The sequence below is a fragment of the Malus sylvestris genome, chromosome 16, assembly GCF_916048215.2.
Source record: "Malus sylvestris chromosome 16, drMalSylv7.2, whole genome shotgun sequence".
Classification (NCBI taxonomy): Eukaryota; Viridiplantae; Streptophyta; class Magnoliopsida; order Rosales; family Rosaceae; genus Malus; species Malus sylvestris.
Window position 1 is genome coordinate 3,627,892 of NC_062275.1, and position 19,356 is coordinate 3,647,247.

Genomic DNA, 19,356 nt, shown 5'->3' on the forward strand with positions numbered 1-19,356 from the left:
TAGGGGCATCCCGTTGGAAGTAACTCTTCCGAAAGCCAAGCCAAGTGCTTTGCTCTTTAATTTTTTTCTTGCATTGGGTCTTCATAATTTTCATTAATTTTTAGCTCTCTGTTTCCAGCGCAAGGCGGCCCATGTTTTTTATGATGAAGCCCATAGGCCCAAGCATTTTTCGTGGGCTCAACTCAAGCCTCAGAAGTCAGATTCAACGTTACATCACAATGACAAACTGATTTGGAAAAATATGTATTTCATTTATAATTCATATTTGCTTGCTGCTTCATCCAAGTTTTAGAAGAAATCGTTAAAAATCACACTATATATGCAAAGCAATTCATCGAATCTAGTTGAAATCGTTGGGTTTGCCAATTTTGATGTTCTGCTCGCCTAAGAAAGCCGTTATAGCGTTCTTTTCCCAGCTTTTAAAACTCCTGCAATCAACAATCAAAAGTTGTATAAGATAACTTTTCAATAATACTTCCGCAAGCGAAAACAAAATCTCTCATGCAATCAACAGACGTCGGCTTGCCTAAGAGTTGTAGCTTTCAACCCTCTTGTGTTTCAGATTACATCTTTTGGGACCTAAAAATGTTTGATATGCCAGTCACGTATTAACAAAGACGTAACTTACGTTTGATCAAGATGAGCTATAACTTCCCCACCAGGGAAAGCCCACTGGGTACCCTCAAATGCTGCTTTGATTGCGTGTTTCCAAGTTCCACCAAAGTCTTTCGTATCTTTTGCATTTGTTCCTGCTTTGGACTGATTTGGATCTTCCATCGGCAAGGAATAACCCGAAAGTAGATGGCCTACCCACACCCGGTCTTTCCTGTACTTGCAAAGAACGGGACTATGTTCAAGGAGTAAACCAAATCTCTTCACTATATCTATCATCAATAAATATTTCTTTATTACATATTAAATCCACTGACCTTTTCAATAGGATTTTGAAAACGAAGAAGATGCCAAATGAGTAGCGAATGAGCACTTTGGTGCCTATCTACAAGAATAAGGGCGATGTACAAAATTGCATGAACTATAGGGGTATTAAGCTAATGAGTCATACAATGAAGCTTTGGGAGAGAGTCATTGAGCATAGATTGAGGCAAGAGACACGGGTTTCGGACAACCAATTCGGGTTCATGCCAGGGCGCTCAACCATGGAGGCAATCTATCTCTTACGAAGATTGATGGAAAGATATAGAGATGGGAAAAAGGATTTACACATGGTCTTTATAGATTTGGAAAAAGCGTATGATAGGGTCCCAAGAGACATTCTTTGGAGGATTTTAGAGAAGAAAGGAGTACGAGTAGCATATATCCAAGCTATACATGATATGTATGAAGGAGCAAAGACTGCCGTAAGAACTCATGAAGGACAAACCGAAAACTTTCCCATAACTGTAGGATTACATCAAGGCTCATCCTTAAGTCTTTACCTTTTTGCGTTGGTAATGGGTGAGTTAACAGGACATATTCAAGATGATATTCCTTGGTGTATGCTTTTCGCAGACGATATAGTGTTGATAGATGAAACTCAGGAAGGGGTAAATGCAAAGCTTAACCTTTGGAGAGAAGTGTTGGAATCTAAAGGTCTTCGCTTAAGCCGATCAAAGACAGAATATATGGAGTGCAAGTTCAGTGCAAATGGAGGCCAAAACGAGTTAGGGGTGAGGATCGGAGATCAAGAAATACCAAAGAGCGACCGTTTTCATTACCTAGGATCTATCTTGCAAAAGAACGGAGAATTAGATGGAGATCTCAACCATAGAATACAAGCTGGATGGATGAAGTGGAAGAGTGCATCCGGCGTGTTGTGTGACCGCCGTATGCCACTGAAGCTCAAGGGAAAATTTTATAGGACGGCAATAAGGCCGGCGATGCTGTATGGCACAGAATGTTGGGCGATGAAGCATCAACACGTACACAAAATGGGTGTAGCGGAGATGAGGATGCTTCGTTGGATGTGTGGGCACACGAGAAAGGATAAGATTAGGAATGAGGATATCCGGGGTAAAGTAGGAGTAGCCGAAATTGAAGGAAAGATGAGAGAAAATCGGTTACGGTGGTTTGGACATGTGCAAAGAAGGCCTACTGACGCTCCGATTAGAAGATGCGACTATAGGACAGAGGTTCAGGGCCGAAGGGGTAGAGGAAGACCTAGGAAAACTTTGGAAGAGACCCTAGGAAAAGACTTAGAGTACTTGGATCTAACGGAGGACATGACACATGACAGAACACAATGGCGTTCTAAGATTCATATAGCCGATCCCACTCAGTGACTTGGATTTTCCAAGTCTCCAATCGAGAAGTTTTCCTCACTCGGGAAATTAAGGGAACACTACCTCAACCTACATGCTCCACTCACAAAGCTTCAACATACAAGCTTCAACAAAAGAAAATTCAAAGAACTTAGCGAAGAAGGCTTTGGTGTATTTAACACAATACGTTGAAATGAAGGAAAGCTTATTTATTGATATCCCCGATAAGTTACAAATATGTACATATACTTGAGTCAAAATAAACAAACAAGATGGAGCTTTCACAAAGGTTGCTTAGGAGAAGTCTCAGCAGTCGGTAGAGCCCCAGAAAGAGAAGGCACCGGAGGGGGATCATTCGGAGCCTCAGTACTGGACAAAACCCTAGAAGGAGGAGGCATGAGAGGTTGATCATTTGGAGCTTCATTACGCGGTACAGCCCCAGAAGACGAAGACAATAAATACCTTTGGAACAAACCCACAAATCTCTGATGATCAAGTAAAACCTGACCATCAGATTCCTTCATCTGGTCAAGCTTCCTCTTCATGTTTGTAGCATAGTCATGTGCGAGCCGGTGCAACTGTTTATTCTCATGCTTGAGCCCTCTAATCTCCTGTTTGAGACTCATCACTTCAGCCGCCAATGATTCAACTTGGCGGGTTCGAGCAAATAGGCGTTGGGCCATATTAGACACAGAACCTGCACATTGAACACTGAGAGCCAGAGAATCTTTAACAGCCAACTCATCAGACCGTTTGGAAAGTAGTCTGTTATCTTTGGGAGTGAGAAGGTTCCTGGCCACTACCGCAGCGGTCATATCATTTTTCATCACGGAATCCCCAACGGTAAGAGGACCAGTAGGGGAGACGAAGGATGGGCGCCATAGGTTGTCTGGAGAAGACGGGGCTGCCTTTTCAACAAGGTTCAAGTCAAAACGACGGTCGGAGTGGCCAGACATTTTCAAAGGTGTTGAAGAGAGAAGAGGTCAGACAAATCAAGATCTTAGAAATGCAAGAATGGAGCTTCTACTGGTGGATATTCAAGTGTGCTTTGGAACTTTTGGAACTTAATGTCAGCCCCTATAAAAATCTGCACTCGACGAAGCTTCAGAAATCGAAGAGGCGCCTGCTCAAAAATCGAAGAGGCGTTTGCTTTCTCAAAAGCTGGGCTGCTCAAAGACCACGAAGGCCGATCTCAGAAATCGAAGAGGCTTGCTTTCTCAGAAGTTGGGCTGCTAAGAGACCACGAGGGCCGATCTCAGAAATCGAAGAGGCACCTACTTTTCCAGCCTTGTCAGCACCTGTCACACGCACACTCAGCTTTGTGGAAATTATGGGCATTCTGTCGAAGATTTCTGGCGAAGTAGAAAGCACATGAATCGTACTGTTCAATCACCCACTTCCCACACGCAACAGTAACTCATGGGTACCACATATAACTTTGCCAAAGTTCTCTGACAAAGTTGAGACACGTGAAGCTTGCAGCTCCCGCTACATCGCTATGACCAAGAAGGGTAAAAGAATTGCAAAGAAACAACACTAACAAAGTTTAGACACATAAATTTTGAAGGTCTAGCTACCATATTATTACCCACAAGGGTAAAGGAACAGTACCACTGCTGGATAATTGGAAAGTCCCGGTGTGTCAACCTATGTGCTTCGTGGCAAGGTAGACTAGCAAACATGCCCAACCTTTACTCACATTCGAGAAAACACTCCCAACAGAATTGCTTGCTCCAAAATCGAAGAGGCACCGCCCTCCGAATCTCGAGAGCCAGACTCCCAACATGATTACTTTCTAAAAAATCGAAGAGAGGGTAAAGGAACAGTACCACTGTTGGATAATTGGAAAGTCCCTGTGTGTCAACCTCTGTGCTTCGTGGCAAGGTAGACTAGCAAACATGCCCAACCTTTACTCACATTCGAGAAAACACTCCCAACAGGATTGCTTGCTCCAAAATCGAAGAGGCACCGCCCTCCGAATCTCGAGAGCCAGACTCCCAACATGATTACTTTCTCAAAAATCGAAGAGAGGGTAAAGGAACAGTACCACTGCTGGATAATTGGAAAGTCCATGTGTGTCAACCTTTGTGCTTCGTGGCAAGGTAGACTAGCAAACATGCCCAACCTTTACTCACATTCGAGAAAACACTCCCAACAAGATTGCTTGCTCCAAAATCGAAGAGGCACCGCCCTCCGAATCTCGAGAGTCAGACTCCCAACATGATTACTTTCTCAAAAATCGAAGAGAGGGTAAAGGAACAGTACCACTGCTGGATAATTGGAAAGTCCCTGTGTGTCAACCTCTGTGCTTCGTGGCAAGGTAGACTAGCAAACATGCCCAACCTTTATTCACATTCGAGAAAACACTCCCAACAAGATTGCTTGCTCTAAAATCGAAGAGGCACCACCCTCCGAATCTCGAGAGCCAGACTCCCAACATGATTACTTTCTCAAAAATCGAAGAGACACCGCTCTCCGAATCTCGAGAGCCAGACCCCCAGTAGGATTGCTTTCTAAAAAATCGAAGAGGCATCGTTCTCCGAATCTCGAGAGCCAGATCCCCGACAAGATTGCTTGTTCGAAAACCGAAGAGGCACCACTTTCCCAACTTCAAGAGCTGGATCTCCTTGGATAAAGCTTGTCTGTAATCTTCACACGCAACATCAGCTTTCCAGATACCACAGACCACTTTTTTCAAAGTGCTCTGACAGAGTTAAAACATGTGAAGCTGGCAACTCCCACTACCGTGCTATGACCAAGCAGGGTAAAGGAATAACATTATTACTTGATGTTAGGGAGACTCCTATATATGTCGACCTCTATCCCTAACGGACAGGCATACCTGCAAAAATGCTCAACCCTTTCTCTTATCTGAGAGGGCACTCCCAACGAAGCCTTTCGAAATATTCAGCTTTCTTTCCCCCCCGATAATACCTCTGTAAACAAGCTATACTAGAGCAAGAATATCTCATATCATCAGGGTTAAAAGCAAGAGTATCCCATATCATGCTTTTTCCCTGTCTTTTCCTTTGGCCTTGTTCTTACCTGCAAGACAAGGAGAAAAAGAGCAATCAGTCAGCACTTGGAATCAAGCTTCCAGCCAGGAACTGACTGCCTGGAACCCCTTACCTGATTACTTACCTGGCATTGCTCTCGAGTACTCATCTTCAACATCTTATGCTTCCAGGGAAGATACCGCATCTGCCCGAGGAACAGATAGGGCAAGTGAGAAGGATACAAGGAAGCATGTGGAGACAAGCGTAACAGCACACGTGCCGATACATCCACTACTCTGTCAAAAGCAAAAGTATCCCATATCAGCAGGGTCGAACATACTCTAGATTTGATGGACTTGTTTTGACCCTCAAATTCTTCAGTCGGCCTTATACTCTGGAGGAAACCAGAAAACCCTCAAGCCCGGTTCAAGAATAAGCCTGTGGAAAGTTACTTCTTCAAAAGCAAAAGTATCCCATATCATCTCTTCTCATTTTTCTTCTCTTTATCCTTCATGCTGCCTGTAAGATAGGGAGAATGTGAACAATCAGCCGGAGCTCTGATTGCTTACCTTGTCTGTCACCTCTTTCAGCAGATCCCCTAGCCCGGCGACTTGGGGGACTCTTACTACATGGTTTGTATCGCGCTTGACCAAACCTGAAACTACAAGTAAGCTTCAAGTGAAATTGATACATTACCTTGTGCATCTCCACCAGTTACAGATACCACCCCTGGATGGAGGAAGAGTACTTCCAGAGAAGACGCCACATCTACCTATGAGACAGATAAGGCAAGTCAAGACGATACCACACTCCGGTACTTAGAAGTTTCGTGGTTACGAGATCATTCTCCCACAATATTTCCTAATGTCATTTGTACTAAATCATTCACTTGTACTCACTAAAGGAGAGCTTGAACCTATGTACTTGTGTAAACCCTTCACAATTAATGAGAACTCCTCTATTCCGTGGACGTAGCCAATCTGGGTGAACCACGTACATCTTGTGTTTGCTTTCCTATCTCTATCCATTTATATACTTATCCACACTAATGACCGGAGCAATCTAGCGAAGATCACAAAAAGTGACCGTTTTCGCTACCTAGGATCTATCTTGCAAGAGAACGGAGAATTAGATGGAGATCTCAACCATAGAATACAAGCTGGATGGATGAAGTGTAAGAGTGCATCCGGCGTGTTGTGTGACCGTCGTAGGCCACTGAAGCTCAAGGAAAAATTTTATAGGACGGCAATAAGGCTAGCGATGTTGTATGGCACAGAATGTTGGGCGGTGAAGCATCAACACGTACACAAAATGGGTGTAGCGGAGATGAGGATGCTTCTTGGGATGTATGGGCACACGATAAAGGATAAGATTGGGAATGAGGATATCCGAGGTAAAGTAGGAGTAGCCAAAATTGAAGGAAATATGAGAGAAAATCGATTCCGGTGGTTTGGACATGTGCAAAGAAGGCCTACTGACGCTCCGGTTCGAAAATGTGACTACGGGACAGAGGTTCAGGGCCGAAGGGGTAGAGGAAGACCTAGGAAAACTTTGGAAGAGACCCTAAGAAAAGACTTGAGTACTTGGATCTAACGGAGGACATGACACAAAACCGAGCGCAATGGCGTTCTAGGATTCATATAGCCGACCCCACTTAGTGGGAAAAGGCTTTGTTGTTGTTGTTGTAGCAATCAGACTAGTACAAGATATTCACAGAATAAGTGACCTTCACATGTGAAAAAAGGTAAATGCAACGCATAGAAATTTCAATGAGATGAAAGGGGAAGCGAGAAGAGGGAAGGAGGGGGGGTGGGGGGTGGGGAGGGAGATGAAGAAAGTGCCATCTATAGTCTAGTAATCCCATTTGTTTTTAGCAGATTATTTACCTATTTACTTCAACACGATCAATTAAAATGATGAGGTTCAGTTCACAGTTAATAAGTGATGCATCAAACCGCAAAAGAAGGAAACAAAGAATAAAGCTGGATATGAGCAAACTGTAAAATGCTATAACTTACAGGACTATATCCATGTGCCGAGGAGCATAATGTCCACCACTTAATCCAAGAAGAACTTACAGGACTATACCCGTTCCAGTTTCCAACAGCAGCTCCTCCTCCAAGCCCAAGTCCTTCCCAAACCAACTGCAAGAACAGAAATTGCCACCAATTTACTCTCATGAGTTGTTTATTCTATTTTTTTTTAAGATCAGGGAAAACTAGAAACGTTACGAAGAGGGAAAGTATTTATTCAACAGTAGGACGTATCAACGACTCTTGCTCAAATGATTGAAATTGTTAACTGTCTACTTAACTAGAGCAATAACTTGTACTGCATCCTGCCTCTTCCAGTACTCATCTGTACCGCCTATATCAACCAGAAGGAACAAATAAAAAAAACAAAGAAACCCTCAAGAGCAGGGTAAAAAATACGAAAAACCATGTTATATACCGAAACTTCAGACCGAGCAGTTACAACAATAGAAAAAGCAGAAGCAGTAAACTTTACCCTTTGAACGAAATAAATCGATTCTACGAACTGATCATCAAAAGGTATAAAAAAATGTTCATAAGATTACTAAAAACGCATTGGAGGAAAGTAAAAATCCATGCCGCGCAATGAAAACATGTATAATTTTCCCTTCCAACAAAAAGAACAAATAGCATCATGCAATGTAATTCCAGAATGAAAAGCATAAGAGCTACGGGGTTCATAAAAAACTCACCAATCTCTACGAACATAGTGGGCGTATATTCGTTACCGGTCCATGATGCGTACCCTCCAATGTAATCTACATTCAAACATACACAACAATATAAAATATGAACACACACATTTACACAAACAGATGACGAGCATTAAAAACGGAGATCAAGAGAGTGAGAAAGAAACCTCGAACTCAGGAACCAAGTTGTGGGATTGGGCAAGCTTCTTCAGGTGCCTGAGCCAGGGTCCAATGCAGGAGCTCGGCGGCGCAGCCCAACCCGGCTTCCCGTCTTGCGGCCCAGCCTCGCCTTCACGCAGATGAGGGATTCCGATCGGGTGTACCGTCAGTGCCGGCCGGTTGGAGACGGCGGTGTGTTTGCTCAGGAATATCACCTCGTTGACTCGCTCCCCGGTGGCCTCCTCCCACCGCCTGTCCAAGTCGTCTTCTTCCACAATTCCCCTGTTGTGCAGCAAAACCCTCACTCCTCCTCCTCCATTAGCAAACCCCTCCATGTCCTGTAAACAGGAAGGGGAAGGGTCCCACCCAGGCATGGCTAGTGAGGGCTGTTCGGGCAGGAATTTCACTGGTAAGGGTCCCTAGCTCGAGCACACAGCTCCTCGAAGAGTTGGCACTTTGGTTGGCTGTCAGGCTCTCGCTTGCTTGTCGGACTACAAGAAGAGGACATAGTCAGTTTTGAAAGATGCCTTTGTCGGCCTTCAGGTGTAGGCCGTGAGGTTCGCAATCAAAACTAACTAAGTGCTGAGGCGTGCCACTACCATCTTTATATGGCAGATGTAGAATGAGTGTATTTAAGCCGAAGTTACTCTAACTTCTCATCATCAAAGGATTGTCGTGAATGTGTTAAGTCCACATTAAGTTCTTTTTTATGCCTTGAGAGATAATGACTTTTGTTTATCTTGTATGCTTCAAAGGGTGGAGGTCCATATCTAATCAATACATCAGTTTCATTTACTTTCATGATAGTAAAAGTACTAAGTGAACCAGATTTGAGAGTTAATGGAACTTCGGATCATTAAGAGACCGAAAATGACTTGCATATCTACTGAGGGATACATTATAATACTAGATCATATTATAATCTTAAATCTATGAATGATTGTTGATCAAAATTTAAATCGGACCTTTGAATCAAGGTGGTTCATGTGCTTGTGTGTTAGTTAGGTCTCTCAAGGTGAGTTTGTTTAGCTTTCTTAACTCTCACTGGATTAGACTGGACTATAGTCCAGTGTTTGTTACATACTGGGATTATGCTTAATGAGACTAAAGAGGACTCGTGTGGACTAATAGACTTGCTAAAAGTTCTTAGCGAGAGACCCCGAAAATGAGGAGACTAGTTAAGACCGTCTTCCTTCTATGCTCTCTTCCGTCTCTTCCTCCTCCAACAAGATCCATATAACTACACCACCTCCAAACGTTGTGGGCAATCGTCGCCACCTATGGTCTTCGTTCAAACCCAAATCACGAGATCTTTGTGAACCTAATGGTTGATGAGGAACACGATTACCATTGAAACCCAAATCACTAAATCCTTATGAACCCAGTGGTGGGTAAGGAACATGATGCCCACCCACGACAGTATGAAGACGATGAAGGTCTTGGATTGGGACAACAGCAACTTGGGGTCGTAGGCGATGAAGATGGGTTAAGTAGCCTGAGACGCCAAATTATGGAATTGGTTTTCATTTGATCTCAAATTGTGGAATTTAAAATTGTCGGGAGTTGATTTTGATCTGATTTGTAATTGTGGGGAGTTGGTTTTGATTTGATATGCAATTGTAGAAAGTTAGTTTTGATTTGACCTCAAAGGCTCAAAGTCCGGAATTGATTTTAGAAGAAACGGAAGAGTTTTCAGAAGAAAAAAAATGACAGAATTAAGAATAAAATATTAATAGGTATGAATAAATTAATATAATATTAAAATTGATTAATTATCATGTTTTTTAGTCTTCACTAAATTAGTCCAACTTAATCCTTACAGCTAGTCAAGTCTGGGATATCAGTTTCCACCTTTCCATTTTCTCGATTCGTTGGTGGTTCAATTCTGTTTTTGGCATCATATTTGGACAATAATTTTTTGACACTTGTGAGGACGTTATGCCTTTTTTGGCAGAGCAAGGATGCAGAAGTGATGTTGAAGCTAGGGACCCGACTTCTCTACCCTCCCGGTTCCCATACACTCCCATCCCTTCCTATTTTCTGTGGTCACTGTTAAGCCACGTCAACATTTTATATTGATTTTTTATAGGGATAATAAGACAAAAAGTAATAGTGATATAAAATGTTGACGTGACTTAACCGTGACTGCACAAATAGGAGGGGATGTGAGTGTATGGGAACTGGGAGGGCAGAGAAGCCAGGTCCTGAAGCTAGATAGGGAGCACGCCAGACAAACGTGTGTAAGAATTTGAGTAGACATAATCATTATTTTGATAGAAGTGTATTGATTAAGTTAATAGAGTTTTGTAACAGTAGGTTAATAATGTAGTGGACTTATTGCAATAAATGATGAGTTATTGAGAGACTTATTGTTTTCCTAATAGGTGAATATCAATAGGCCTTATGTGACTATAAAAAGATTGGTCCTTGCTATCCAAAAACAAGCTTTATAGTGTGCTGAGTCCTATTGAAAGCATAAGCATCCAATTTTGTGAGAGTAGAAGACTATCGTTACTTCGAGCATCATGTCTTCTTTATCCTCAGACGTGTGTCTAATTTTTGTGTGTTAGTATTGACTTTGGTTAATTGTGATTCTATGTGTTAGTTGATAATCATGTATGTAAGCTATTCTTACATGTAGTATCAGAGCATCAACACACTTAGAGTTCAATTTTTGTCAATACTACTATAAGAGAGTATAGATTGAAAATGAATTATTAGTACAAAAACTACCGTGTATGTGATTTGTTTGATATATATACACATATATATATATATATTATTTATATATAAAAACGGCATGCTTTTGCTTTAAAGACTGACGTTTTGGTTCTTATCCTAAGCTATTCAGTCTATTCGAAAACTTTATGCTATGGAAGGTAGAAATCTGTCTTCTTCCGTCATTGTTTTTTCGTTCCTTGCCCTGGGCTTTTTGTCTTTCTTGCTTCCGCATCATGATCATGTTTATACTATGGATTTTTTTTTCAATTTCTCGGAAATAAATCAGATAAGGTATGCTATGGTTTCTCAATTGTTTGTATATATACTTCTTTTGTTTCCCAAATTCAATTGTTTTAAATTTTTTTTTCTTGGTTTATTGATGGTGTTGGGATGAATATTTTTTTTTTCTGGAATAATTTGAAGTAACAAGTTCTTATCTTTTAATTGAAGAAAATTATAAAATTAGAGATTTTGTATGGTTTTATTCTATTAAATACAAGAAACATGTTGATTATTTTGTTTGAATCAACAATTATGTAATTCATCAATTTTGCTTATGATGAATTTTGTCTATTACGACAACAATCTGGACTTGGGTTTAATCTTTTAAGAAACAGTGAGATTTTCTACTAAAGTGGATCATTTATTTGTTTTCTTATTAGATTGCTAAGATATTAAACTTGTGATTTCTATGTTATTCGATAGATTCATTTTTCCACAAAGGAATTATTTAGTCTAGCCCAACTATGAATCAGTGTATAATGAAGCATGGAATATTTAGATTGTATATTTTTCATCTACCACAAAGGTGTTGAATTTTATATATGTTTAAGTGTTCTCTGTTTTGGTTATGCAACTTTTGATTATATCCTTAGTCTATGCCCAAAGGTGTTACTATTGATATAAGCTTTTGTTTTTTAAACCAACGAAACATGTTGTTAATCGTTTTCTGGTTTAACATTACTGTTGTTAGAAATTCTGGTACCTATTAATAACAAACTTTTGTTTTTCCTAAGTTGTGAACACTACTTCCATGAACTTATCTAACATAGAGACTGTGAATGGAAGTAATTACAAGAAATGGAAACAGGACATTGAGATCCTCTTGGGTCTCATGGATTATGATCTAGCAATTAGGGAGGAAGAGCCTGTAACTCTTATTGAGGAAAGCACTGCTGAGCAAAAGGCCAAGTTTGAAAAATTAAACTGGAAACTTTTAGACCTCACTCACCACCATGAAGTTCGATGGCACTACTAGTGTTAGAGAGCACATTATGAAGATGGTGGACATTGCTGAAAAACTTAAAGTGTTAGAGGTACCAATATCTGATCAATGTTTAGTTCATATGGCATTGAATTCTTTACCTGCCAAGTTTGGATAGCTTAAGGTTTCCTACAATACTCAAAATGAGAAATGGGACATTAATGATCTGATATCCATCTGTGCTCAAGAGGAGGAAAGACAGAAAAATGAGAAGTCTGAAGAAGTGAATTTGCTCCATGCTACAAAGGGTAAAAAGGTTGCATTTTCCTTCTCTGGTAAGCGTATTAAAGGTTCTTCTTTTGCCACTTCAAATGTGCCTTTTAAGAATGCTAACTCCCTTAGAGGAGGACATAATCTTAATGTAAAGAAAACAGAACTAAAGCCATGTTTTTTTCTGCAAAAAGACTGACCACTTAAGGAAAAATTGTGAGGGTTTCAAAGAATGGCTTGTTAAGAAAGGTACAATAAATGTGTTTGTTTGCTTAGAGTCAAATTTGATTTTAGTCCCTAAAAACTCTTGGTGGTTTGACACTGGTTGTTTTGTACACATCACAAATTCTTTGCGGGGCTTCATAAAATAAGAGGGAAGAAATAAGGAATTCTACAATGTTTTCGTTGGGAATGGATCAAAACTAGCAGTTGAGTCTATTGGGATTGTCAAACTAAAGTTTTCTTTAGGTTTCGTTTTAGAACTCAATAGTGTCCTTTATGTACCTTCCATGCAAAGGAATTTAGTTTCTACTTCAAAATTAGTCAAGTCAAGTTTTTCTTTTGTTGAAGACGAAGACAGCGTCAAATTCTATCATAAAAATAAATTTGAGTATTTGCTTGTCACTACTTTTCTTAAAGATGGTTTATGGCAACTAGATTGCAGTTATATGGATGAATGCTTTAATGTTGAATGCAGTAGTTCGAAGAGAATGCTCATTAACGAAAAATCTTATATGCTTTGGTATAAAAGATTAGGGTATATCTCAAAAGAAAGAATTACGCAATTGATAAAACAGGACATGTTACCAAAAATATATTTAAATGCTTATTCTGATTGTGTGGACTGTTTTAAGAGAAAATTAACAAATGTTCAAAAAACTGGTTTTACAAGGAGTCAAAGTCTCTTAGAAATAATTCATACAGACGTTTGTGGTTCGTTCCCGACTAAAACAATGTGGAAATTCTTATTTCGTCACCTTTATAGATGACTTTTCGAGATACTCTTATGTTTATTTAATATCTAAAAAATCTGTTGTGTTAGAATGTTTTAAAAAATTTCAAAATGAAGTTGAAAAACAGCTTGATAAACATATTAAGATTGTGCGATCCGATAGGGGTGGTGAGTATTTTGGTGGGTACATTAAAGCTAGACAACAAAAATAAGCAATTGCCCAGTTTTTGAAGAAATATGGAATTGTGGCTCAGTACATAACTCCTGGCACACCTTAACAGAACAGTGTTGCTGAGAGACGAAATAGAACGCTGAAAGAAATGACCAGAAGCATGTTTTCTGGGTCCAAATTACCTATTTTTCTATGGTGAGAAGCATTGAAGACAACCAACTACATTTTGAACTGAGTTCTAAGTAAGTCAGTGAGTAAAGTTCCCTTTGAAATTTAGACTGGTAGAAAGCCTAGCTTTAATCATTTTAGAATATGGGGTTGCAAGGCTAAAGCTATAATCTATAATCTAAGTGAAAAGAAGTTGGATCCAAGAACAATTAGTTGTCAATTTATTGGCTATGCTGAAAGATCTAAAGGCTTTAAATTTTATTGTCCCGATATGCACACAAGAATCCATGAAACACATAATGCCAAGTTTATAGAAGATGATGTTACTAATCAATGCACTTTTGAAGAGATTAATGATAGTGATCATATATCTGTTGCTAATAATGAAATTATTAGTTTACCTCTAGTAGTTTCAAATCCACAGGTGCAAGTCAACGAACAACATGCTGATCATGATACAGTTGATCCCCAAATTGTCAATCATGAACAACAGCCCACTGAAACTGATATGGCAAATCATAATGAAGTGATTCCAATCAGAAAATCTCAAAGACAAAAGAAGTCAGGGATTCCTTCCGATTATGTGGTGTATTTATAGGAGACATAATATGATTTTGGTGATGTGAGTGATCTAATTACATTTAATCAAGCTATGAAACAGTGAGTAGCATGCATTGTGGAAATCCGCTATGGAGGAAGAACTTAACTCTATGCAAAAAAATTTAGTTTGGACACTAGTTGAAAGAACTTCAGACATCAAGCCCATTGGATGTAAGTGGGTCCTTAAAGCCAATCGAGATTCTCAAGGAAGAGTTGAAAGGCATAAAGCAAGACTTGTGGCAAAAGGTTTTACTCAAAGAGAATGTATCGACTACACTGATACCTTTTCTCCAGTTTATTCCAAGGATTCTATGAGAGTTATTATGGCTCTTACTGCCCGTTTTAATCTTGAACTTCATTAGATGGACGTCAAGATCGCTTTTCTTAATGGGGATATGAAAATGTCTACATGTAACTACCTTCAGGATTTGTTGAAAAGGGGAAATAATCTATAATTTGTAAGCTCAACAAATCAATTTATGGTCTGAAACAAGCTTCCAAACAATGGTTTATCAAATTTGATCAGATCATTACATCTGTTGGCTTTAAGGAAAACAAGCTAGATGATTGTGTTTACCTCAAGGTCAGTGGTTCTAAATTCAACTTTCTTGTACTTTATGTTGACGATATCCTATTGGCAAGTTCAGATTTGCAATTACTGATGGATACCAAGAAGATGTTGTCTAGCAACTTTGAAATGAATGACTTAGGAGAAGCTCATTTTGTCCTGGGAATCGAAATAACCAGAGACAGAATGAGACGGCTCCTAGGATTCTCATAAAAGAATTACATTGATAGAATTCTCAAGAGGTTTAACATGGAGAAATATTCAAATGGTGAGTTGCCGATAGGAAAATGAGATAAACTGAACAAGGATCAATGTCCTGCAAATGATCTGGAGAAGGAAAAGATGAAAAATAAACCATATACGTCACTTGTGGGAAGCTTAATGTATGCTCAAGTTTGTACTAGACAGGACTTGACGTTTGCCGTTAGCGTACTTGGCAGATTTCAATCAAATCCTGGAGAACCTCATTGGATAACTGCTAAAAAGGTGCTTAGGTATCTGAAAAGAATAAAGGCCCACATGTTGGTGTATAGCGAAGTGGAAAATCTTGAAATGGTTGTATACTCGGACTCAGATCTTGTTGGCTGTACAGATGATGGAAAGTCGACTAGTGGCTTTATTTTTCTTTTGGTTGGAGGAACAGTTTCTTGGAAAAGTGTTAAGTAAGGATGTGTTGCTACTTCAACAATGCAATTAAAGTTCATTGCTTGTCATGAAACATCAAACAAGCATTCTGACTCAGAACTCTTGTGATTGCTATGAAGGTTGTTAATTCAATTCAAAAGGCTTTGAAGATTTACTGTGACAACTAGGCAACTGTGTTCTTTTTTAGGAACAATAAGAAAACCTCAGTTGCAAGGTTGATGAATACAAAGTATTTGTAGCTAAGAGATGAAGTGAGGAAAGAAATTGTTGAAGTTGAGCACATCGACACTTATTCAATGGTGGCTGATCCATTAACAAAGCCTTTGCATGTGGGAGTATTTAAGAATCATGTGTCAAAGATGGGAATGGTTGAATCTTTTGATGATCTTCATTAGTGGGAGTAAGTTATTACTTTTTATTTACATATGATAAACTTATCTTGTCCACTTCTGTGTTGATATCCTCTCATTTATGTTTCACGTTGTGATTCAATGTTTGCTCATTCTGTAAAGAGCTATATTTGTTGATACTGCAATAAACAAGGTTTTTTTAAAGTAAACTTGAAGATTGGACCAATTATGTGGGAGTATTAAGACATGACACTTCCAATACTACATTATTTGGCATGTAGCTTTGTGATTAATTGAGTTAAGCTTCGATGATTATAAAGTAATGATGCAGCTGATATGCATCAACATTTCTATAGTTCTGGGCTTGATTTAGTTGATTACATCTACGTTAAAGTTGATAATCTTGTTATATAAACTCAATGATCATTGTTAACTTAATTCCATACAGTTCAATACTATGTGATTATGTATACACAGGTGAGAGAATGTAAGAATTTGAGTAGACATAATCATTATTTAGATAAAAGTGTATTGATTAAGTTAACAGACTTTTGTAACAGTAGGTTATATGAAACATTCAAAACAATAATGTAGTGGACTTATTGCAGTTAATGATGAGTTATTGAGATACCTATTGTTTTCCTAATAGGTGAATATCAATATGCCTTATGTGACTATAAAAAGGTTGGTCCCTGCTCTAAAAAAACAAGCTTTATAGTGTGCTGAGTCCTATTGAAAGCATAAGCATCCAATTTTGTGAAAGTAGAAGACTATCTTTATTTTGAGCATCATGTCTTCTTCATCCTTAGGTGTGTGTCTAATTTTTGTGCGTTAGTATTGACTCTAGTTAATTGTGATTCTATGTGTTAGTTGATAATCATGTATGTAAGCTATTCTTACAAAGTGAACAATATCATCTCATGAGAGATGCAATGGAATGGAGAAAAGGTTCATTTGTGTGACTCGAGGCTCGATAGTTAGTCCCCTGCGTCATGGATTGTTTACTGCTACTTTTTGTGGTATACAGAATCTGCTTGCCGAGAAAAAGGATGAGGAAGGAGGAGATGAAGTTAATGATTTTTCGGAAAACGAAGATTGAGATAAGCTTGGTATTTATTGATAAGAGTAAATTATAGTAATGGTTTCTTAATTTTAATTAAATTGGAGTAATGGTCCCTCAACTAAAAATTCATTACCATTGGTCTCTCAACTCATCAAAATTGTAGCTATGGTCATTTTCGTCAATTTCGTCAGAATTTTATCAAAATAAGTTATGTTGGAATGACCATTGCTACAATTGGGATCCCTCAACTCATCAAAACTTGTAGTTATGGTCATTTTCGTTAACTTTGTCAGAATTTTGTCAAAATAAGTTATGTTGGAATGACTATTGCTATAATTAGGTTAAAGTTGAGGGACCAATGGTAATGAATTTTTAGTTGAGGGATCATAACTGCATGTTTTGATGAGTTGAAGGACCAATGGTAATATATTTATAGTTAAGAGACTATTCATCTAATTGAATTAAAGTTAAAAGATCATTGTAACAATTTACTCTATTTATAATTAAAGAAATTATTAATTAAAAATACTGATAATTTTTTGTTATATCACAATTCTAGGCTTCATAATTTGATGAGTGAGTACTACCATTAGGCGTTGCCACGTGGTACTACGTATCACTTTGTACTTTTTCCAAAAGACCTCCCCACTGAAATTGGACAAGAATTGTCTGCCCTCCACTTCCGGTGCCCTTCCTGTGCCCTCATATTTTGTGTGATCATGGTTAAGTCACGTCAATATTTTATATTATTTTTTTATAGATAAAATAAGACAAAAATGAATAGTAATATAAAATGTTGACGTGGCTTAACCGTGACCACACAAACAGAAGGGCATGAGAAGGGCACCAGAAGTGGAGGGCATACAATCATTGTCCACTGAAATTAGCTTTTCTATAAATAATGATTCCATCCAATACCTTCAATTATTTTTTTTGTTGGACAATATCTTGGCAAACCAGCTTTCCGGGAGAAATGAAGCCATCCAATATCATCAATTATTTTTTGGAAGTTTTAACGAAAAGTCTGCGGTACTGTTCATTTTAACGAAAAATCACATTTTTACACGAAAAAGTCAAACCTTGTATTATTCACTTTACCTTTTATTTTGTCCTTATCGTTAAAACTCAAAATTTTCTAACTCTTTTCATTAATTTTCCTTTATTTTTTTTGTTGGACAATATCTTGGCAAACCAGCTGGACCATATCTTGGCAAATCTTTTCGGGTGAAATGAAGCCATCCAACAACTTCAATTATTTTTTTGTTGGACCATGTCTTGGCAAATCTTTTCGGGTGAAACGAGGCCATCCAACATCTTCAATTATTTTTTTGTTGGACCATATCTTGGCAATGCTTTTCGGGTGAAATGACTCCATCCAATATCTTCAATTATTGGCAAATTATCTGCTGTCAAGGTATATGCCGTAAAGATTTGTCATTTGACGGATGAGGATCCTCTTTGTGATCATTCTAAAAAAGAAAAACTGATGAAAATGATTTGAAAACTTTGAATTTTAACGATAAGAACAAAATAAAGGGTAAAGTGAATAATACCAGATTGATTTTTTAGTGTAAAAATATGGTTTTTCGTTAAAGTGAACAGTACCATGAGCTTTTCATTAAAGTTCCCTTCTAAAAATCCTCACATCTTAATCGTTTATCGTATATCGTGTTGCTAGTTTTCATTAGGTATTATTTGTGTTTAATTTTAAATTAATAAAATTCAAATGATTTCTGACCGTAAGATGTACGATAAATGATTCAGATGCGAAGATCCCTAGGATCCACATAATTTGGACCCGGATGGAGTCCAAATTCCCATTTGACTGTAGTCAAGGTGGGCTGAAAAGCCATTAGTCTTTCCATGCCACACTAGAGACTAGTTTTACCCTTTCAGATGTAGGATATCTCAAACTTCGGCAAAAGAATACATAATAACTTAAAGAGCTCGAATATATTGTTACTATAAAGTCTAGTGCTAATAATATAAGAATATAAATTGACACGAAACACCATAATAGTGACTAACCTTCATGCACGCGCTCAAGCGGGTGCAGAAGACATTTTTTGAATCACGGCGTGCTACTCGCGACTTATATGTTTTAAATGTATTTATATGCGTAAAATGACAAAAGGAAAGTCAAATATTTGAAGTAAATGAATAATTTTAGATCATGTTAGAAGAAATCCCTCATAAACCAATTAAAGCAGCTGAATTCACATAATAAAATTGATCTCTACAGAATTTACATTAAAAATGGAGAAAATAATATTCAATAAACAATTGATTGAATCATATTATTGCTAGCCTATTGTGAGGCTAAGCTCGTCCCCTTCCCTTTAGTGTAGATAATATCATTTATTAAAAAAATCATTTGATAATTAATTTAATCACATTATTATCCGTGTGCAAAAGACCTTTTTTATAACCGTCATTACACGTTTCTTAAGATGTTTTAAATGTGTTTAAAAATAGAGAAAATAATATTTAATAAATAATTGATTG

General features: G+C 38.3%; 1 pseudogene; it reads right to left on the reverse strand.

The window, feature by feature from the left end:
• Positions 1-230: 230 nt before the first annotated feature.
• On the reverse strand, positions 231-8,616 carry LOC126607029 (D-aminoacyl-tRNA deacylase-like; annotated as a pseudogene).
• Between the last annotated feature and the right edge of the window lie 10,740 nt (positions 8,617-19,356).